Source organism: Paramisgurnus dabryanus, chromosome 12 (genome assembly GCF_030506205.2).
Source record: "Paramisgurnus dabryanus chromosome 12, PD_genome_1.1, whole genome shotgun sequence".
NCBI classification, from domain to species: domain Eukaryota; kingdom Metazoa; phylum Chordata; class Actinopteri; order Cypriniformes; family Cobitidae; genus Paramisgurnus; species Paramisgurnus dabryanus.
In genome coordinates, this window is record NC_133348.1 from 4956373 (window position 1) to 4980093 (window position 23721).

Here is a 23721-nt window from a genome sequence, read left to right on the forward strand (position 1 = left end):
TGTTGATATTTTTTACATTTACAATGTTGATAGAAGCAATTGGGACCTAATTATGGCACTTAAACATAGAAAAAGTCAGATTTTCATGATATGTCCCCTTTAATAACTTCTTACAGCTTACAATGTCCATATAAAAATTAAATAGCTTGAATCAATAAAATGAAGGCCAATGAGAAATATATAATATAAATGGACTTACAGTATGTTATTTAGTAATGCTGTGAAAAATGTACGAGCTAACATTTTTCCAGGTTAAAATAGTTAGCCAAAGATAAACAGATAAATACGGACAAAATTGTACCTTTAAGTTTGACATAATACAAAAAAACAAAAAAAATTCTTCCCTGAGCCCTCCCAGTCCATTAGTTTGTTTTTAATTGGTAGATGTCGCACATTTCTGTAAATTCTCAAAACCTCATTGATCATTTTAAACGGGATTTTTTTTCTCTTAAAATTTGAAAGATTATACCTTACTTATTAAAATCTGATTGACGTTGCTTTGAGATTCACAAGTCATAAAATACAGTAGAAGCCCAACCAAAACAAAGCAACTACAGTATGAACAACCGTATGAACAATTATCTTTTTTCTGTTGTACCAGCGGATCAATAACCTGCAACACTTTGACATAAACTATATGATTTATTTATTCATGGACTCATGCTTCATTCAAGATGTTTCCCACCTTAAAACTGGAAATAACATCATAACATTAAACTTTTAATTTATTAAGAATAAGTTAGCTGTTTTTTATACCCAATGAAAGACGATTTTCAATGGCTGACTTTATGTTGTCAACAGTGCCACCTGCAGGCCAGGACAGTAATGTACAGTATCAACACATGACGATGACCTTCACAGCTGCGTAACAATGAGGAAACAATACGTAAAATGAAACCAAAAAGAAAGTTGTGCCATGCACACGAGAAACTATTTATAGAAATTTGTGCGAGTGTCATGAAAAAGACATTCGTGCTCAAGGCAGAAAAAAAAGCAGAATTTTATGCTATGGATACGAATAAATGTATACAATTTTGAGTGACTATAACACGACTTTCCGTGAGACCATGTTGGACAAATAAATTAAGCGCTGATCTAGACAGACAGATTTTCTGTACATGGAAAAAATTTAAATAGTAATAAATAACAAATCTATAATTTTTTTAACCTTAAACATTTTCAATCCTCAAAAGATCAGGAGTTTTTGGCGAAACATTAGGGGCATAAGCCCCCCAAAGCCCCCCTCGCAGCACAACTCTTATCCCATTATAAATTAGAATTAGAATAATTAGAATAAGGATTAGAATAAAAATTATATTAGACAAAAGGTCATTGTTCTTTTATTCTAGTACTACTTTGTTAATTCATCAATCTCTTTCCTAAATTCTACCATTTTCACATTCATTTTACAGTTGACCTCAGGTAATGGCATTGAGGGATGGATTTTTCGCCGTCAGCTACGCTGACTCATCACATTTCATTTGGCCACTTAAACTTTCCTGCACTTTCTTTCCAGCTCTTCTGCCCAGACCAATCACAGTCCCGAGGATTTGAAATGGTCCAATAGTTCTAATATTTAGCTCCTGCACGTGATGTGCACTTGGCCTTTTCGCATTATGAAGCCGAACAGAAATGGACGGAGGGAGACGGGCCAAAACTCAGCCCAAAACTCTGCAGTAATATTTAATTTCAGTGATGGAAGCGCATTCCATTAAAGTGCATCTTTGTGACCTCAAGCTATGTGCGTCTTCATAAAGTGAAGCTTTTAGGGAATGGTGGTATTGAGAGTGGTGTTGTTGGCTCAGAGAGTGGGCTCGTGCATTAATGCCAACATCATGACTCAGAGTCCTATTGGCTGATTAACAAGCAGAGATGCTAAAAGCTCACAACCGCACCGGAAAAGTGAAGGTCGACTCGTTCTGTCTGCACTCGCGCAAAGAGCCATTACTAACCGTCAGCTTTTTATTACACAATGACGGTTAAAATAAGCAAGTGCGATTCTTCTGGAAGTTAAGGTGGAGTGTTATCTCGCTGCGTTTCGGTATACGCCCGTATTGTGGAGAGTCCAGGTATTAATAGCCCTCTCTGAACCTCCACAATGGTTTGGGATAACATATGTGAGCCAACTCCCTGAGATATTGTAAGAATGCATTATTTAACAGTTTTGGCTGAAATCCTTCATTGTCTCTAGTCTTTGTAAAGCCCCCATAGACCAGGTTTGTATAAGCCCACAGAGAGTCTGGCCAGATTAAAGACCCCAATTATATTATTTTGTGAAGCCAGACAGACAGATTAATTGAGGTTTCACAGTCACAAAACAAATGAACAATTGGGAGATGCATCAGTTATTTTACCCAAAGTGGTTGTTTTGGTTTTTGTCCATAGGTTTAATTGCATATTAGATAAAATATTGCTTCTGATTAATTTAGAGACACAATACATTCACTGCCAAGGTCTTCCCCCTCCTAGACAACAATATTAGGACGTTCCCAAAGAAAATTGAATGTATCAGAAAGAAAAAGACTGCATGAAGCCATTAGTATTTGTGACCCTGCCTGTGAAATTCAGGCTAAAGTTTGATTTCACTTATTGATTTCACAATGATTTCAATATTTGGCTTGACTTTATAGATATCAAAGTTATTTTCACAAAATGGTCTTTATATCAAATAGGATGATTTTATAAGTAAATCACAGAAAAATTACTTGGGTCTTATTTGGGTTAAAGGGTTAATTAGATTAAATCTCCTTCAACAGCTTGTAGGGCTCTATCATACACCCAGCGCAATGTGGTGCAATGCGCGACGCAAGTGTTTTTTGCTCGTTTCAGTCCGGCGCAGTTATCATTTTCTCGTCCAGTGTTAAAATAGCAAATGCATTTGCACCCATTTGTGCACCAATGGGCGAGCTAGTCTGAAAACGAGGTGTGTTCAGGCTCATTGTTTGCGCGTTGCTATTTCGAGGCCAAAAATATACTACGCCATTGATCAACTAAAACCTGGTGTAAGGTCAATGGCGCAATATTGTTTTTGTTATTTAAAGAACGCATTTGTAATATGCACCTTTAAACGGTAAGACACTGCGCATTTGCTTATTACACACATGGACAAACATTTTTAAACATAAAAATTAAAGGATTTAAATGTAAAAGATTATGGGCTCTATCTTACACCGGCACAATTCAGTGCAATGCTCGACGCAAGTGTCTTATGCTAGTTTCCACCCTGTGCAATTATAATTTTCACATTTAGCGCCACATTGTTTAAATAGCAAATGCATTTGCGCCCATTTTTGTCTAAAATAGACTACGCCATTGACCAACAAAAACCTGGTCTAAAGTCAATGGCACAATGTGTTTTTTGTTATTTAAAGAGTGCGTTAGTAATATGCGCCTATAAATGGAACGACAACGCAGGTTTGCTTATCACATACATGAATGCGCAGCAGCACAAAAACGCTTTTAAATATGAAAGATTAAAGGATTGAATGTAAAAGATTATTATTGAGTCTCTTGGACATAAATGAGGATCGGTTTAAAGAATACGGGTTTTAAAGGTTTTAATAAAAAATAACAATTTCAATACAATTGAAAAACAACACAATCATTTAACATTAATCTTAAACTGGGGATCTTCTTCCTCCGCTTAGTTTTTACGTTTACAAAACCCCGTCATCTAAATAGGGATTAGACAGTCAGCGCAACTGGCTTTTAAAGGGGATGAGAGCTGAGACTCTCATTGGTTTATTGCATGTTATGCCCAAAACACACCCATTACTCATTACGAATATAGAAACAAACCTTTTAGACTGTGTGCTAGGCGCACAAACCATTTTTCCAGTCACTTGATTAGCAAAAGTGGATTTAGACCATGTGCTTAGATCATTAAAATAGTGTCCGTAGTGTTACATATAATCAAGGCTGAGAAAACACCATGTTTGTGTATGTTTATATATTTACAAGGCTTTGGAAAAAAATGTCGGTGCTTGTGTTTTTTTATTTCATTTGAGTTGCTCTGAACAGACTCTTAAGAGGCCTAATACAAAATAATACAGTAAATAAAGGCTAATGGAAGTTACATATGCCATTAAGGTTCAATTCAGCAGATGGTGATGGTGGAAACATTTAGGAAGTGCACTGCATTATGGGCAAGAAGTATGAAATGTATGGATTTGATTACAAACAGCAGGAGGTGCTGCGATATCTTCTGAGCTTTAATTATATGAAATAGAGAGAGCAGCCAGCTGTTTTTATGGAAAGGCCCAGTAATTGTACCTCCCTCTGAGAACAAGAGCACTGGGATAAAGCAGATGAGCTGTCAGCTGGGAATTAATGTTTAGTCTATAGCACAACTGCAATATGAATAGTGAAATTCATTTTTATAAGCTACCAAAATTATCAGGTGCAAAACGCACAAAAATGACAATGCACTGTTTAATGTATATTTAAATTGATTTGTTGTGGGTTTTTTACACATTTATTTTAAATATTTATAATATTTATATAAAGGTTTAAAATAAAATAGTTGTGTATTAACGAAAGCATGTTGTAATTACATGTCTATGTTATTAATAGTATAGGTAGCTCATTTTTACTTTCTGCAGTGCAAAAAAGTTAAACATTTTCAACTTGTTTTTTAAAGTTATGTCAACTTTCCTAACAAACCATACATCAATGAATGTATGTATAATTGATGTGTAAATCTGACCCTTATGACTGGTTTTGTGGTCCAGGATCACATCTGAGACGGTACCTGCTTAACATTGATTCAATTGGCTGGACAGGGTGAGAGTTTAGTGTTGTCTGCAGACCTGTGGGGTTTATAGTCAAGGTGAGAGCAAACAGCTCATAAATCATTCCATGTGACTGGAGGAAGGTTTTAATGAAAGGGTCCGCACAGTGCTTGTTTAGTCAACCATACTCCCCAAATCTCCCGTCATCATGCTATGGATTTAGACCTCTCTCATGCAGTCTAACCTGAGATCAGACCACATCACCCGGAGAATGAGAAGACCACGGAGAGGAAAGCGTCCTGCATACTTATTACTGCAGAGGACGCGGTGAGTTGAACTCATGGCCACAAAACTCGCAGAAGATGAATCAGAGCTTTGAATGAAGGTCACTGACTGAGCAACAGGATATTGTGATGATACATTTATGATTATTTGATATAAACAAACTTTGTTTTGTTTTTGTCGTCTTTAAAAAACAGTGTGAAGGGCCATTTAAATTGACAGTGATGAAAGATGTTTTTAATGACAGCAATTTTTTTGGCCAAATAAGTCATCATTGTGGCCATGTCCAATAACGGAGAAAAAATTATTCTTTGTCTGAACAAAATGGTATCTTATTGTGGGCGTGTCCAATAACGGCAAGAAAATTATTTATTTTCCGAACAGAATGGTGTCTTATTGTGGAGGGGTACGAATCGATAATGGCAAGCAAATGATTCAGTGTCCGAACAGAATTGTGTCTTATTGTGGGTGTGTCCGATAACAGCAAGAAAATGATTTGGTGTCCGAACAGAATGGTGTCTTATTGTGGGCGTGTCCAATAACATCAAGAAAATGATTCGGTGTCCGAACAGAATGGTGTCTTATTGTGGGCGTGTCCAATAACATCAAGAAAATGATTCGGTGTCCGAACAGAATGGTGTCTTATTGTGGGCGTGTCCAATAACAGCAAGAAAATGATTCGGTGTCCGAACAGAATGGTGTCCTATTGTGGGCATATCCAATGATGGCAAACAGAATGATGTATTATTGTGGGCGTGTCCAATGACTGCACGAAAATGATTTGTTGTTTGACCAGAATGATGTCTTTTTGTGAGCGTGTTCAATAATGGCAATCAGAATGATGTTTTATTATGGGTGTGTCCAATGACGGGATGAAAATGATTCGTTGTTCGACCAGATTGGTGTCTTATTGTGGGCGTGTCCAATAACATCAAGAAAATGATTCGGTGTCCGAACAGAATGGTGTCTTATTGTGGGTGTGTCTGATAACGGCAAGAAAATGATTTGGTGTCCGATAACATCAAGAAAATGATTCGGTGTCCGAACAGAGTGATGTCTTATTGTGGGTGTGTCCAATAACAGCAAGAAAATGATTCGGTGTCTGAACAGATTGGTGTCTTATTGTGGGCGTGTCCGATAACGGCATGAACATTTTTCGTTGTCCGAACAGAATGGTGTCCTATTGTGGGCATATCCAATGATGGCAAACAGAATGATGTATTATTGTGGGCGTGTCCAATGACTGCACGAAAATGATTTGTTGTTTGACCAGAATGATGTCTTATTGTGGGCGTGTCCAATAACGGCAAGAAAATTATTTATTTTCCGAACAGAATGGTGTCTTATTGTGGAGGGGTACGAATCGATAATGGCAAGCAAATGATTCAGTGTCCGAACAGAATTGTGTCTTATTGTGGGTGTGTCCGATAACAGCAAGAAAATGATTTGGTGTCCGAACAGAATGGTGTCTTATTGTGGGCGTGTCCAATAACATCAAGAAAATGATTCGGTGTCCGAACAGAATGGTGTCTTATTGTGGGCGTGTCCAATAACATCAAGAAAATGATTCGGTGTCCGAACAGAATGGTGTCTTATTGTGGGCGTGTCCAATAACAGCAAGAAAATGATTCGGTGTCCGAACAGAATGGTGTCCTATTGTGGGCATATCCAATGATGGCAAACAGAATGATGTATTATTGTGGGCGTGTCCAATGACTGCACGAAAATGATTTGTTGTTTGACCAGAATGATGTCTTTTTGTGAGCGTGTTCAATAATGGCAATCAGAATGATGTTTTATTATGGGTGTGTCCAATGACGGGATGAAAATGATTCGTTGTTCGACCAGATTGGTGTCTTATTGTGGGCGTGTCCAATAACATCAAGAAAATGATTCGGTGTCCGAACAGAATGGTGTCTTATTGTGGGTGTGTCTGATAACGGCAAGAAAATGATTTGGTGTCCGATAACATCAAGAAAATGATTCGGTGTCCGAACAGAGTGATGTCTTATTGTGGGTGTGTCCAATAACAGCAAGAAAATGATTCGGTGTCTGAACAGATTGGTGTCTTATTGTGGGCGTGTCCGATAACGGCATGAACATTTTTCGTTGTCCGAACAGAATGGTGTCCTATTGTGGGCATATCCAATGATGGCAAACAGAATGATGTATTATTGTGGGCGTGTCCAATGACTGCACGAAAATGATTTGTTGTTTGACCAGAATGATGTCTTATTGTGGGCGTGTTCAATAATGGCAATCAGAATGATGTCTTATTATGGGTGTGTCCAATGACGGGATGAAAATGATTCGTTGTCGAACAGAATGGTGTCTTATTGTGGGCGTGTCCAATGACTGCACAAAAATGATTCGTTGTTCGACCAGATTGGTGTCTTATTGTGGGCGTGTCCAATAACGGCATGAACATTTTTCGTTGTCCTAACAGAATGGTGTCCTATTGTGGGCATATCCAATGATGGCAAACAGAATGATGTCTTATTGTGGGCGTGTCCAATGACTGCACGAAAATGATTTGTTGTTTGACCAGAATGATGTCTTATTGTGGGCGTGTTCAATAATGACAATCAGAATGATGTCTTATTATGGGTGTGTCCAATGACGGGATGAAAATGATTCATTGTCGAACAGAATGGTGTCTTATTGTGGGCGTGTCCAATGATGGCAAACAGAATGATGTCTTATTGTGGGCGTGTCCAATGACTGCACAAAAATGATTTGTTGTCGAACAGAATGGTGTCTTATTGTGGGCGTGTCCAATGATGGCAATCAGAATGATGTCTTATTGTGGGCGTGTCCAATGACGGGATGAAAATGATTAGTTGTCGAACAGAATGATGTCTTATTGTGGGCGTGTCCAATGAGGACAAACAGAATGATGTCTTATTGTGGGCGTGTCCAATGACTGCAGGAAAATTATTCATTGTTTGACCAGAATGATGTCTTATTGTGGGCGGGTTCAATAATGCCAAGAAAATGATTCATTGTCCAAACAGAATGATGTCTTAATGTGGGCGTGTTCAATAATGAGAATAAAACTGATTCGTTGTCCAAACACAATGGTGTCTTAATGTGGGCGTATCCAATGATGGCAAACAGAATGATGTCTTATTGTGGGCGTGTCCATTCTGCAGGAAAATGATTCGTTGTTCGACCAGATTTCTCATTGTGGGCGTGTCTTCAATAATGAGAAGAAAACTGATTCATTGTCCAAACAGAATGATGTCTTATTGTTGACATGTCCAATGACTGCAAGAAAATAATTTGTCTTATTGAGGGCATGTCCAGTGGAAGGAAGATAACTGATTTGTTGTTAGAATAAAATGATGTCCTATTGCTGGTGCATCTAATAACAGCAACAAAATTATTTTTTGTTTGAACAGAATTATGTCTTATTGTGGGCGTGTCCAATAATGGCAAGAAAATGATTTGTTGTATGATGTTTTGCAACCAACAGTGCAGTGACCTGGCAACCTCGAGGAACAGGTTGAGTGATGCTTCAGCGTGTTGTGTTTGAATGTAGATAAATCAGTGTCAATTATAAAATAAAAAGCAATAAAACAGATCCTATAATTGAAAAGGACACAAAGGTGGAAATCAAAGGGATTTCTTGAAAAAGGACTGTTTCTCTAGTAAACTTTGTTTGCAGCTGTATAATGTATAGTCCTTTATACAATACTGTACCTGTCTGACAGGCAGCAACTCATTTCAGCTCAAGAAAAAAAAATATTACCAGCAGAGAACTTTTCAAAGAAAAGTTTTTCAACCACACCATCCAGTTTATGCAACAAATAACCCTCTCGATACAGTAGTTCGCTGCATTTGTGAGGTGTCTCTCCCATAGCTTGTAAAAAAAGTTGCGTTGAAGTACTTTTCTACCACAGCTCTGAAGGTGCGAGAAATACTGTCCTCGAGGGATACGTTTTGACAGCTAGAAACGTCTCTCATTTTTATTTCACAGTAATATGCGTATGTAAGAGTCAGATACCCTAGAGAGATGCAAACATCAGCTAAGGAAAATGACCTCTAGTTCTTTATCGCTGTTTTATAGCCAAGTAAGTTTCAGCAAGTATGCTTATCCTGTGAGATTGTTTGCAAGGCTGCAGACCTGTTTGATGACTAATGTGCTTTAAAACTAACTTGCAGAATCGGTCAAATAAGAGTCAGCTCACAGTATCCCAGAGGATCATGGGATACTGATCATGGCTATGCACATGTATTGCCTGATATATTAAATCTATGTCAAATGTGTAACTCAAGAATATATACCGTCATAGCTTTGCTCTGTTTCTGTTATTTAGCTTGTTGTTTGGTTGTGTTTAAAAGATTGTGGCCAGAACCCTGTGGCACATCAGCGGTAGTGACAGCACATCAAAGAACTCCTGGGACCGACTCAATCTTTTCTGGTCCCCATTTCCTCTGATTCTGAACAGTTGTGTTGTTTTTTACCTGAGGGCGAACAAGCACCTTCTTCAGTAAAGCTTGGTGATTGCAATTGAAGCAGAAATTCGGTCACGCTCTGTAAGAAGTTGCAGGTAAGCACGTCTCAAGACAGAAAGTGAAACCTCATGGGGACGAGAGGCAAAACTGCTATGAAAGATGAACAGCGGAGGACATTCACACCTACTTTATTCCTCACATGTATTTGGTGGTCACCACCCTCTGGGCATCATCGAGTGCTAGTTTGATTTGTAATTGCGTTTTTAGGCCAGAGATGAAACTAGCTGAGAGACGTCTTCTCTCCAAGGTGCCCAGATGGTCCCAGTTTCACAGGTGTCTCTGTGTCCCGCTAACTCACTAAAAAATGTAAATATGATCTGGTCTCAGCTGTTGGGCACACTGGCGTAAGATTAAGTGCGAACAAAATCTGGCAATCCAGAAGAAATCCATCCAATCTAAAAGAAGAGTGAAGGTTTTCTGAAAGATTTTGTGAAGTTTATACTTTGCATTAAAAAATGTACTGATACCCTGTACATGTTCAAGTTCACTCAACCCAAATAATTGGGTTGTTGTAATCCATGGTTGGACAGAAAAATAATTGCTAATATGTTGTTGCTCAACCATTGGCCGAAACAACTGTTTTGTTTGTCCAATATTTAGCCAATTCATGAATGTCAGCTGACGTCACTCACTTGTCTTCCGCCATTTTAAGAACCTGAAGTGGTCGCAAAAGTAGCTATACTTTCATTATGTTGTGAGCATCAAAGAAGGCTCGACACAACATGAAACTTTGCTTGAAGTATCACCTGTGTCTCTACATATGAACTCGAGCATTGAGAGCATTGTTTGTGGACACAAAAGGTTTTAAATAACTGACTTTGGCTGTTTTGGTGTCTGCTCGCCGCCATCTTGCCAGTCAAGATGTATCGATCTCAGAATGCGATGTAAGGAGGGAGGAGAGTAAAGATGGTTAGCTCCTAAATTATAGTTCCTTATTAATGCACGGTTAATCCGTTGTTTTGTCACATGTGAAAAACAATATTGACCTATTAATTGAAAAATGAGCCTCATATGAGATTCATTAATTTGCATTTGGAGATCGAATCTTTATGTCTGGCAAAGATGACGAGTGGACACCAAAATACCCAAAGTCAGTTGTTCAAAACCTTCTTTTTATTAAACTTTGTGTACACAAACAATGTTCTCAATGCTTGCGTTCATGTGTAGAGATCCAGGTGATACTTCGAGCAAAGTATCATGTTGTGTCGTGCCTTCTTAGTGTTGTAAAAATAGTGGTAGTTCGGTAGCAGCGTGCAGCGACTGGAAGAACGCATCAGGAATTGAGTAGGCTTCACACCCTAACCAAGATGTATTTTTTTAAAGTAGCGTTTCTTTTCATGACAGTCGAGGTGCGAAATGTTGTCTTTCGTAGCCATTTCCTGTATCCATAAGAATCATAGACAGTAAAAGTTAAGAAATCCGTCAATCGTAGCAAGCTAGCCAATGCTTGTCAGTAGCCTACTGGTACTCGTTAGATACTCAAGATGGTGGCAGTAAGCTGAAAAAAGGGCGGATGATGTAAAACATGACTGATAATCATCTAAAATGGGTTAAAACAAAGCAATATTATAAAGTGTTTCATTCAAGCACCTAAATGTTACAATATTTGTAAAATTGCATTTTATGGCTCTGAATTTTAATGTTGTGTTGCTTGCTTTTAAATTCTGTTTTTGTGCATCGTTGTGTTATTTATTTGCATTTTGCATCTGTAGGAGAATGCAAGGATGCAAGAAGGAAGAACTGAAGACGTATTTTACACTGAAAAATATCTTGCTAACTTATGTATCAATTACTGATCGCTTCACAGAGCTGTATCACCGCCAGTTCTGCCATTATGATATTGGACCTTCAAGACATCCATAATAAATCTAAATAATGTAAGATACAGTGTTGAAGTTTGTTATATGTAATGTATGTTTTATTCAACTGCCCACAGGAAAATTAACCATGGTTTTAAAACCAAACCAAGTAAAAAATAAACATGGTTAAGAGAGTTAAAGTACCACAAAGTAACCATGGTTGTGCGACAAAAACCATGAATAAAACCATTATTTTTTAACCCAGCGTTGGGTCAAAAAGGGACCAACCCAATCCGTTGGGTTGTAATTTAACCCATGCTGGTTGTTTAACCCATTGTTGGGTCTAATATAAACATGTTCTTGGGTAATTTCAGACATGGGGACTTGTGACTTGGTGACTTGGACTCGAGTCGACTCGAGTCGCTATTTTTGTGACTTGTGACTTGACTTGACAAAAAATAAAATACTTGAGACTTGACTCGGACTTGGAAGTTAAAGACTCGGAACTTGACTTGACTTGAGACACGATGACTTGAATGACTTGAGTGTTAATCACATCATGTTTTCAGTTTAAATATAAAATATATAAATTATTTTAAAAAATAAAGTCGACCCAGCTGGAGCGCAGGCTGAGAATGGTGTTGTCATGACTGAATCACGACACTATCATTCGCCATGCCCTCTCGTACCTTACGCACACCACGCCCACTTAGATCAGATATCAACATGTCAGCCGGAGGGGTACGGAGGGTCATCGCTTTTGGCTTCAACAAGATGGCAAAAGACGAACAGTGCGTTGCAAGACATGCAACATTAAAATCACAGGCAGCCAGACGGCAACCTCCATTTTTGGTCGTCATTTAAAGAGCCATTATGCCCAATAAGTGCTTGTCAATTTGTTAATATCTGGTTAGTTGGTAGTTAGCTAATGTAATAATAGCTAATGTAGCCTTCATCATACTGTGTTGGGGACAAATGTAGGAAAAATAATTTTGATTTATTTTTTAAAATACTTATTTTTATTTTTGAATACTTCTTTTTCAAGTTTGCCACCTGAACACACACACAGAGAAACATTACTTGATTGTACAATGTTGGGGGCGGTTCACATGTCGCGTCTTTTGCGCGCTCAAGTTCGTTATTTCAAATTTAGGCGCGCGAACGGAAGAGGTGCGACACGCTCGTTTTTTCTGGGCACATGTTTGAGAGAGAGAGAGAGAGAGAGAGAGAGAGAGAGAGAGAGAGAGAGAGAGAGAGAGAGAGAGAGAGAGAGGGGAGAAATGTAACAAAGTTTAATGTTGTACATAAACTGTGTTTGAGAGAGAGGGAGGTGTTCAGAGAGTGTTCTGTTGGATGTTAAGCTGTTATTTGTTTTATGGACTCAATGTGGAAAATTTCAAACACGGTTGGCAGAAGTGAAAAATAAATAATTTATGAAGTTACAATTTTGTTTGATTCCAAGATGTATTTTACTGAACATGAGTATTTACAATGCAAATCCAAATTATTGTAATTTACTGATAGTTACTTACTGTATATCTTGTCACTTTATTAAGATCAGATTCTGCAGGTAAAATTACAATAATAAGGTGACTTGACTTGGACTTGACTTGACCTACTACAGGACTTGACTTGACTTGACATGCCCAAGAAAAAAAATACTTGGGACTTACTTGAGACTTGACGGTTCAGACTTGAGACTTACTTGAGACTTGCACATGTGTGACTTGGTCCCATCTCTGGGTAATTTAACCTCAAAGAGGCTTTACCGGAAGCTAGTTATTTTCCTTTATAAAGTTTTAAATGTGGATATTTCTACAAACAAAACAACACGGATTACCCTTAAGGGGATCGCACACCGGCCGCGCCGCTCAGCGCCGCGCAGCGCCGCGCTGTTGTAAATCAACTGAACACATTGTTTTCTATGAGTGTACGCACACCGGCGCGGCCAGGTGGCGCCTGTCCGCACCGCCCAGCTGTGACTCAGGAAGTTGTTCAAATCCCTGTCGCGCCACACAGCGCCACTCACATAGCTTAACATTAAATAACATCATATTTGCCCCAAATCATTAAGGATTAACATTGGCTGCTAACGTATATTTTGCATTTTGAAGTAGACGCTATCTGACGAAGCTCGCGCTATTTAATGTGCATTTCCGGTTTACAATACCTCCGAGTTCTGCTAGGCGCGACGCGGCGCTGCGCGGCGCTGAGCTGTGCGGCCGGTGTGCGATCCCCTTAAGAAGGCCCTTTGAAGGCATTTTTTGGACTTGAAGGACATGAACCCCGTAACTTTACACCTGATTAACTGAAAGATCTAAAACATTTTCTAAAATAACTGAAGATATGTTTGTCTGAAAAAATATGGACATTATGCATCTCGACAGCTTGGGGGTGAGTAAATCATGGGTTTAATATCAGTTTTGGCCAAACTATCTCTTTAATGCGACAACATGCTAACAAACAAATGTATAAAAAGCTTTTGGGTAATGTTAGTCAGCCAGTGGCTGTGGGTGGGGGTTTGCTAGTGTGACATCACATTAACAAGAGAATCAAAACAGGATGTCTAATGAGACTGCTCTGGTATAATGAGGATTAAAAGAGTGGGTGGATTATTTCCATTGTAGGGTGGTTGTGTTCACCCACCTTGTAAAAGTGAATTTTGCATAATACTGTATGTGCCCTTTAATGTAAGGGTGATAAAGAAAAATGACTAATACATTTATTTCTTTGTTAATAATGTTATATGTAAATATGTTACATATTTACATGTTTTTGTGCAACTAGACACATACATTGCATGTACTCCCTGCATGCTGAAGAAGAATTTGGCTGGGCAGCACTGCTTTTGTGGGACATTTAGGGTGAAGTGCAATTTCACTACAATAGTAACCAAGCTGAAATGCAACAGCATAAAAGTTTTCAAATAGGTTTCTGCTATTGGATTAAGGTACCTTTTTTAATATGATTCTCTCTGTCGTGTTTTTCTCATGCTTCTCAACATCTCATCCGCTCTCATCTGTGGGGAAATCTGTTTTTCACTGCACTCCAAACATGAACAATAACAGAATTTTCTTTCTCACCAGGAGAATTGCTGCTTTTGAAGTCACACTCCAGTTCAGAATGACTCGGTTCACATCAAAGGATACCGGATTTTATTTTTCCCACTCAGGTAATATTGGGGGGGGGGGTGATTGAAATAGCTTGTACAGTAAATGGTGTACATGGCTACTGGTTTGTTTATCGTCTTTGTTAGCCATACAGTAACTCGAAACAAATGGAAAAGCAGAAAACACACACACACAAATTCTTTTGAAGGTGAATGAGCTCTTTAGCTCTTTTTACCTTAAACGTGTTTTATATTTCTGAAGTGATTAAACTTTGTGCAATAATGCATGCGGCACACAGAAAATCGATTTGGAAAGTGGCTAAATCTGAACTAATATACGAGAGGTGAACTGAGTTAAATGAAATTATTTTTAGCCTTGATGAGAGATTGATTTTGTAATACATTCACAGTAGATTTCTCACGGTTATAACAATGATGGACTGCAGCAAACATCCAGTACTGTACAACACGTCACATGTGTTTAAGTTCCTATTGATTAGCACTAAATATTTATAAGAATCCTATAGAAAACTTAATATATTGTATGATTGTTATAATATATAAAACTTGTGACTGCGCATTTTTATTAAAGTGTCCAAATGAAATCTCAACCACAACAGTTGTGACTGCTGTCTACATGGATGATTTTTGTGTAGGTTTTTGCACACACACAGATGTGATAGTCAATGTGTGGGCTCCATCTGTCTATTAACTGAAGTCCACATCTGGCATTGTCAAAACTCAAAAAAGCATAACAATCCAAAAAATAGCTTCCTCCCATCTGTTTCACTAGGTATACACTGACATAAGGTCATGTTTTATTCAATACCAACAGCCTATTAACCAAAACCTCGTATTAAAATGACATGCACATTCCAGCTTTTCCTAAAACCTGCAAATGTTTACCTGTGGCTCTTCACTGCCTGCGTCTGTCCAAAGATCAATAGAGGTAAATATCATAATCCTTTAGAGGGAAGGTGGTATTAAACTGAACCATTACCATTTAAGGCTGCAGCTATATGGTTGCATTATAACCAGAATGGAAACTCGAAAGTGATTGATTTAAAGGGGTAACATAATGCGATGTCATGTTTTCATTTGTCTTTGGAGTGTTAAAAGCAGTTTGTACATATAGAAGATCCATAAAGTCACAAAGATTAAAATCTCAGGGCCCTATTTTAACGATCTAAATGCACTGTCTAAATCCGAATCCACTTTTGCTAATTTAACGACAGGAAAATGGTTTGTGCGCCAAGCACACAGTCTAAAAGGGTTGTTCCTATTCTCGTAATGAGTTATGGGTGTGATTTGGGCATAACTTGCTAGTCTCAGCTCTCATCCCCTTTAAAAGCCAGTTGCGCTGGCGCCATGCCGATTCCTTATTTAAATGGCGGAATTTGTCAGTTAAAAAACTAGGAAGACCATCAGTTTAAGATTGATGTTAAAAAAATTGTGTTTTTTATTTGTATTGAAAGTTTTGTTTTTTGTTTTAAAACCTTTAAAAGTCATTGTCTTTCAGTCAGGGAAGCAAAAATAGCAACGTGCCAACAGTGCGTCTGGACACACCTTGTTTTCAGACCAGAACGCCCATGGGTGCAAATGCATTTGCTATTTAAATAACGTGGCGCTAAACGTGAAAATTATAACTGCGCCGGATTGAAACTAGCAAAAGACACTTGTTTTGCACATTGCGCTGCATTGCACACCAAATGCACAAAAGTTTTTTTAGTAACTTCATATGACCCCCATTAAAACGCTCCATGTTGACAGCAACCCATATGCATTTGGCAAACGCTTATCCAATTTGTATTTTTTGTGCAATAAAGCTATATTTTACAGTATCCTGTAAAAAATTTTTTAAATGCACAACAGCATCAGATGATTTGATTGGCAACAGGCGCACATGTGACGTCACTAGCTCCTCCCCTGCATCCAATAAATGCCATAGGAGTGATGCACTTCCCAGACTAAATTGTACGTTTAATTATATTTGGGCTCTAAATGGTCCAGATCAACCCTGAGGATAAAATAAAATGATGATAAATGTACCGGGCACTAAGGGACTTTCTCTAGACTTTAACTATGCATAAGAAACAAGAGAGGACTGCTTAATCTTTCATGAGCTACAATCTCCAGCTTCACCTCTGACCCTTGCTTTTCATACTTTCAAGGACACATCTCTTTTTATAAAAAGACGGGAAATGGAAGACTTCAAACCAGGCAGAGAGATCTTTGTTCAGGGAATTCAGAGGTACACGGGCCAAAGGTTTCTGAGTACCTAAACTAGAAGAGCACTTTTGAAAGGGTCAGTGTCTATAACCTAAATATTTTATTTAACATCTCATCCACCGAGATGCTTTGCTCTGATTGGTTTTTCAGGGGAGTGTAGATAACCTTTAAAGCGACCTGTCCACATAGCCTATTCGAGCCAAGAACTGCCCCCATGTGCAGAAAGACAATGTTTGATGGACATATAAAGCGTGCAGTCACATATCACTTTTGTGTTTTTGCAAGGGTTATGTCATATATATTATACCCAAAGACTAACTGTGGGTTCAGACCAGATGCGTTTGAGGCTTCAAATTCACGTCTACCGCCCGTAGTTGGACGCTTGAACATTTTGAGCGTACTCGCTTCATTCTCGCGTGAAAGCTGAACATGAAATTCTAGTTATGGAAACGTTCACGCGGAAATTTGAGCCATGGGAGGGGCTTCTGCAACTCCGCTCGCTTCCAGTAATCACGTCACTACTAGAGCAGCGTATTTTTCCGCCAAAGTTCAACATTTTTCAACTCACACATTTTCCCGCGCCAACACTAAATTCAGGCCATTTGTGCGGACTGGGCATGCGAATGAGGCGGAATCGCGTCTACCGCACCACGCTAAATGCCTCAATCGCGCCGCGAGACCTCCAAACGCGCCTCAAAGCATCTTTACATTGACTTAACATTGAATTCACTCACGCTTGACGCCTCTACCGTGGCTGGTCTGAACGCAGCATAACAAAACATTGCAGTTCTGTTACTTTGAATGGGTAAAGTTCAGTACTTAATATTATCTGTATCTTAGTGTGCAACAGGGTGACCATACGTACCATTTTTCCGGGATGCATCCTGGCAAGGATTTCGTGTGTGTCTTCCGGAAGTCACATTTTTTGACTGCATACGTCATCAAAGTTTATTATTTCAGATTCTGTTTTAGAAAAGCGACCATTACATTTCCAGGTAAAAATGAATATGCAATGATTGTATATGTTTTTAGTTGAAATGTGAGAACCTCGATGATGTATATAGTCAAAAAATACGACTTCCAGAAGACGCACCTGAACGCACACGTCCTGAAAAATTGGCACGTATGGTCACCCAACCTATGCCACAAGTATAGACGGTTTCAGCAGTAACAACATAAACAAGCGGCTTTCATGGTCAACACGTAACTTCCGGTTAACTCCGCTAAGAATAAATAACAACAAAGTACTTTAAACGTATTTTATTTATATAACAAGCAAAATACACAACACGTAGATTACCTAGGAAACCAAAACATTTGTTATTTTCAACGAGGTATTGGTTCAAGAGTTCAGTTTAGTTGCTAGTCAGACCATTAAAAAACCTGAAACCGGAAGTAAATTTCGGACCAGACACGTATCGCGTCACCGAACGTGCGTCCGATGAAACGATCTACAGCAAAACCTAGATCTTGACTAAATGTCCGATAGTTGAAGAAAAGGTATATCCCATTTTATTAAAATATAATCTATTCATGAGGACAATAAACCTTGCAATATATTCTATATACTAAATAGTTAATACTGTTCCTATTTTCTGTGGTTTCATTTTCATGTATAGCTGCTTTGAAACAATGCAACAGGGTAAAAGGCTATACAAATATAAATTTGCCTTGACTTGATCTTAATGTGGTCAACACAGTGAGGCATCTTAATGAAGCTGAACAAATAGCATAATTGCTTGAGTTTATTTCTGGCCAGGGAAAAAAGACAAGCAGGAAGTGATGGCGCTGAAGTTTTGGTCTACAAAATGTAAATTTCCCTTTTAATTAAACTCCGGTGCCCCCCCACCCCCCTCACAAGCATACACATTGAGAGTCAAACATGCAAGCGGATATTAAATGACATTTGAGTGTTTTTCATCTTTAACTTTTTAATCAAATATTAAAGGGAACATTTCAGATGAGCTATTGTGTACAAAGCAGAATTTTTCATTTAACTGTTTTAGTGCTTTTCAAAGAGGGATTAATCAAAGAAAAGTAACAATTAATGCAATTAATAATGAAACACTTGTATCATTTATAATGCATTCCTGCAGATTAAAAGAAAAACACAAACTAAAATCACAGCTGTTTAACTGGGATATTTTTCGATTAATTCTACGTGGGAATACTCATTGATGTAAAGTTGTACGAGAAATCAGGTGTCTGTTTTGTGAGCGTGTGGCGAGTTAAGATATGGAAGAGGAAAAAAGTGTGTTAAAACCAAATGCTATTGTTTCATTTTGTTTCCTGCACCAAAGGATGTCGCTCAAAGAGAAATATATACTGTTTCCTGGCATCTGAACATAATGACGCAGAGAACAAAGACAGTTAATTGAAAATGTTCAATGCTAATGCCGGGAACACCAAAGGATTACAGCAAGTATGAATCATCTCATTATTTTTATCAGTTTAAAGTCAACATAAATAAAATTAAACTCAACTGTTTCTGGTCGAACTGTGAATAATTCATTGTGCATACTGTTTCAAAAGCTAATTTGTTAGTCGTTATAATCTATAATAAAATTTAATAACACGTACTTCTGCTAAAACTTTTCATCCACTGTATATTAAAATCTGACAGCTTGGGGAGAAAAGTTACCCAACATTTTTTATCCAGCACATATAAATTGTACGCAGTGTAAAAAATTCATGCAATGGATATGCCAAATTCCAATTTTGCATGCATATGATACGCCAGTACTTTCCATTCACTTATTACTGGGCATCTTTTTTGTGTGGTTTTATGGTTTCTCATTTTTTCTGCTTTTTTAACATTGCTGCTTGGATTTAAACTTTTTTTGTTGCATAAAATGACATCCTAACCCACACCCCAATTCTGACCCCAACTCCAAGCGACATGGTTTAAAAATAGACATAGCATGGAGAAATATCAAAATATATCCTAAAGCAAATCTCAAATCTAACCCCAAACTCAAGCGCCAATGGTTTAAAAACAGAAAAAAAATAGAAACCAAAACATAACACGACATGAAAAGATGCGGCGTATAAGTCACTGGGAAGGACAAGTACCTTATGCACTCAAAATGGGAATTTGCCGTATGTATTGCATGACTTTTTACATTACATGTTATTTATATGCAAATCATGACAATGGGTGGGTTTTATCCCCCTAACCTAAATTAATGTAGAAAATAGAGAGGCAAAGAATTGCGGTTTTAGATGATCTCTAACCAAAACCAAACCATGTTGAGCATTGAAATCAGTTTACCCCCAGTTGACCATCAATGTTTGCACAATGCTTAGTGAAATGGTTGAAATCTTTTTAATCTGCTTTACTTCATGCATTATCAGTTTTGAATACACAAGATTAAGTGTTTTCCTCTGACTATAAAAATAACTTTTATACAATATATACAGTACAATATCTAATACTTTTTAACTCTTTCTCTCTACCTACACTATACCGGGCTCCATTATTGTAATATCTGGTAAAATAACGCTCCCTTTCCAAGCAATTGCCAAAAGGATGAAACCCATATACTTTGTTTTACCATTGTATATCATTTGTAATTTAGAAATAGAATAACAGAACTAAAAATGTTTCTTGTTGACTTTAAGTCCTTCCTATACAATTTTTTCAGTCTTGCTTGTGATTGCAAAGGAAAAGCAAAGATATTTACTGCCTTGTTAGGTTCTTTTCCTGTTCTGATAGAGTTAAAAACATAAAGCACCATGGATCTAACAGCTGGCATGAAGCCGTATTGATTAACAGCTTTGACATTGTACCAATCTTTGAATCTTTGAAATGAGACACTCAGGGCTACTGCAGGTGTATGAATCATAGTTTCACACCCAGAGACTCGGGCCAGATAAACTCACTAAATGGATCACTGGACTGAACTCAATCTGGAGACGGGCCCGGCCGGGTGAATTACAGTCATCCAGCGTAAACTGTATCATCTTCAGAGGGGACAAAGAAATTGCTCAAGTATCTACAAGAGGTGAAATCTCTGAAATAACATCCAAGAATTTTCTGATAAGCTGGGCTTCAAAAATTTCCTTTTACGGGCATTTCCTATGAATTAGTGCTTAAAAGCTGAAGTGTAGTCAATTTTTTGCAAGGATGTGCATACAGTAAGCGTGACGCAATTTTCATCAAAAGAACATTGCATGCGTACTGTGCATGCACCATCGGATTTTTGAAACTCTGCGAATATTGTACGTGTTGGTCGCTCATGCGCTAACAGGAAAATGTAGTAGCCCAGGAGATGCATTGTATTTTGTTGCAATGCACATGCGTCAAGAGCCTGTGTACATGTATGAGTCAAACCATACTTTGCAAGGCTGTGTGTTTGACTGTGCGAATACAGTACGTTCACATAGACGTAAAAAACTATGCTCTGGGGTAAAGGCTAAGGGGTTGTGACCAATCAGGGACACAGAGCTTTTCAAATTCGTGCGTTTTAGGAAGGGAGTAAAATCTGGAGCTACAAAAATTTATGGTATGTAAAATAATGTGTTTTTTAACCATAAACCACGCACACTGCAAAAAATGATTTTCAAGAATAAAGTTTCTTAGTATTTTTGTCTTGTTTTCAGTAAAAATATCAAAAAATTCTTAAATGAAGATGCTTTTTCTTGATGAGCAAAACGACCCAAGAAAATAAGTCTAGTTTTTAGACCGAAAATATCAAATTTAAGTGATTTTGTGCATAAAACAAGCAAAAAAAATCTGCGTATGGGGTAAGCAAATTTTTCTTTAATTTAGTGTTTAAGAAAAATTTTCAAGATTTTTTTGTTTACCCCATTGGCAGATTTTTTTGCTTGTTTTATGCACTTAAATGTGACATTTTTTGTCTAAAAACTAGACTTATTTTCTTGTGTCGTTTTGCTCATCAAGAAACAGCATCTTAATTTAAGAATTTTTTGATATTTTTACTGAAAACTACGATTTTTTTTCTTGAAAATAATTTTTTGCAGTGCAAACACATTGTATTATACACTGTAAAAAAATTCTGTAGAAATTGCAGCTGGGTTGCCGGTAACCATAGATTTAAATTTATGTTTTTTACTGGCAACATTTTGTTCAAAGTTAAATGAACATCAAACATTCACAAATCTTTGTCTTTACAGAGTAAAACTAAAAAAACAGCATCAAGCAAAACATTCTGGGAAACAAAATCTGAAGCAAAAAACAGAAAAAGGTTGATGATGATTTCTGGTTCCCAGAATGCTTTGCATGAGGCTGTTATTGTATAGTTTTATTCTGTAAAGATAAAGACTTGTTAATATTTAAAATTTATTTAACTTTGAACAAACTCTTGCCAGTAAATAACATAAATGTAAATCTACGGTAAATTACCGGCAACCCAGCTGCAATAACATTGTAATTTCGACGGAACTTTTTTTACAGTGTACCAAAAACAAAACAAAATAACCGTTGTTTTTTAGCAATGAAATAGGTGCTCTTAAACAAAATGGCTCTGGGTGCACAATTTGACAAGCAAGAAATCAAACTCTGAAATAAATGCTTATCAAGTTTCAAAGAGCAGACAGAAAACAATGCATGTTTTGGGCATACAAAACAGTCAAGCAACCGTTTCCTTTCTTTCATTGTTCGCAACAACGACAGCAACTATGCACTACTACAGAAATGTCTGGGTGCTTACTGTATACTGTAATAAAGCAAAAACCTGCTAAATGATGCATTTGAAGTTGTCAGATCAGTCTGCAGTTTCTTTAGGTTCTCAGAACTCTTCCTGTTTACCTTTTACCCTGAAGTTCCTCTATAGATCTGTTGCAATCTAGAGAATCCATTACACCAAGCACCTTGCAGTCTGACAGTTTATGGCTCATGAACATCAAATAACTGCTTGTTCTTTTTCAACACCTTTGAAACCGAAACACTTTTCTCCAGAACTTGGTGCGTTGCAGGGAGACCAAAGGCCACGTATGCATTCGATTCTAATTACAAAATATAAATATATGATGCTATAGGGAGAAAAGCGAGTGGAAAATTTAAAACCTTAAAAGAGTCCAGCTTACTGGTAAGCTATATCAGGTCTGCAGTCTGATCTTTGGATGAAAAGGTGTAGAGGCTGAAAGCAGGCACCATATTGATTTTGGTTCAGCCCCAGGCATGTTTGCAATACAAAATAGGTTGCACTGCATTGTTCTTCCCCATAGACAATTGTGCATGAAGGTTACCTTGGAAATTTGTCACTTAGACACACCTTCAAACATCCAAAACAACTTTAAGTATAATATATACTTTAACAGTAATCCCTATATAGCAGTAAGGGATTATTAGGTGATTTGCTGAAGCACAAGATGATGATAGTGTGAAAGGCTCTTATCGGTTTACTGAGTTACTCAAATTTCAAGATCAGTTGTGTTTTTATTAGCCTACATTACCTCTTTAAACGTGAATATAAGTGCTATCCTGGCCTAACTATCTACTGTACATGTATTATTGACAAGTCAACTTGCACTTATAATACTCATTTCATTTAACACTGACATCTGGTTTATTATTTTGACTGTTTTCGTCCTTGTTCTGTCAAAGTTAATATATAGGCACAACTCGTGAGAAAGTGTAGAGTATCAGAGTAGATTTATAGACAAAATTATAGTATTTTCTTTGCTCCCTTGTGTCAGGTTGTATGTTCTTACACAGCTGTAGAAACTTAAGAAGCTTGATGTTATTTAAGCTCTTTCTCTCAACATACCCAAACTGTTCCCAGAGTGCCTTACTTTCCAATTCAACCTATTGTTAAGTGTATAAGCTTAATGTTACTACTGGAACTAATGCGGGCTGTCTTGTTCCAGTAAATGCATGTTGCATTATGCATGATGGGCCAGATGGTTTTGTGTGTGCTTAAAGATGTTGTTGACCCATCAACAGCTTTGAAGGCAATGAACTGTGCACAACTACAAATGGTGATGGTGCAACACAGTGGTTAAAGCTTTGGCGGCTATTTAAAAGTTTGTAATTTAATTTCCCAATTAAACTCAAGCATGTAACACTTAAGGGAATGACTTTATAATTTTG

At 37.6% G+C, this 23721-nt stretch overlaps 1 long non-coding RNA gene across 1 annotated transcript in view; it reads left to right on the forward strand.

The window, feature by feature from the left end:
* LOC135737864 (uncharacterized) overlaps window positions 1-23721 on the forward strand; it is a 132517-nt gene that overhangs the window by 23844 nt on the left and 84952 nt on the right. Inside the window, exon 2 of the long non-coding RNA XR_010528605.2 lies at window positions 14416-14501. This is a non-coding gene — a long non-coding RNA (uncharacterized lncRNA). The remainder of the gene's footprint in view (window positions 1-14415; window positions 14502-23721) is intronic.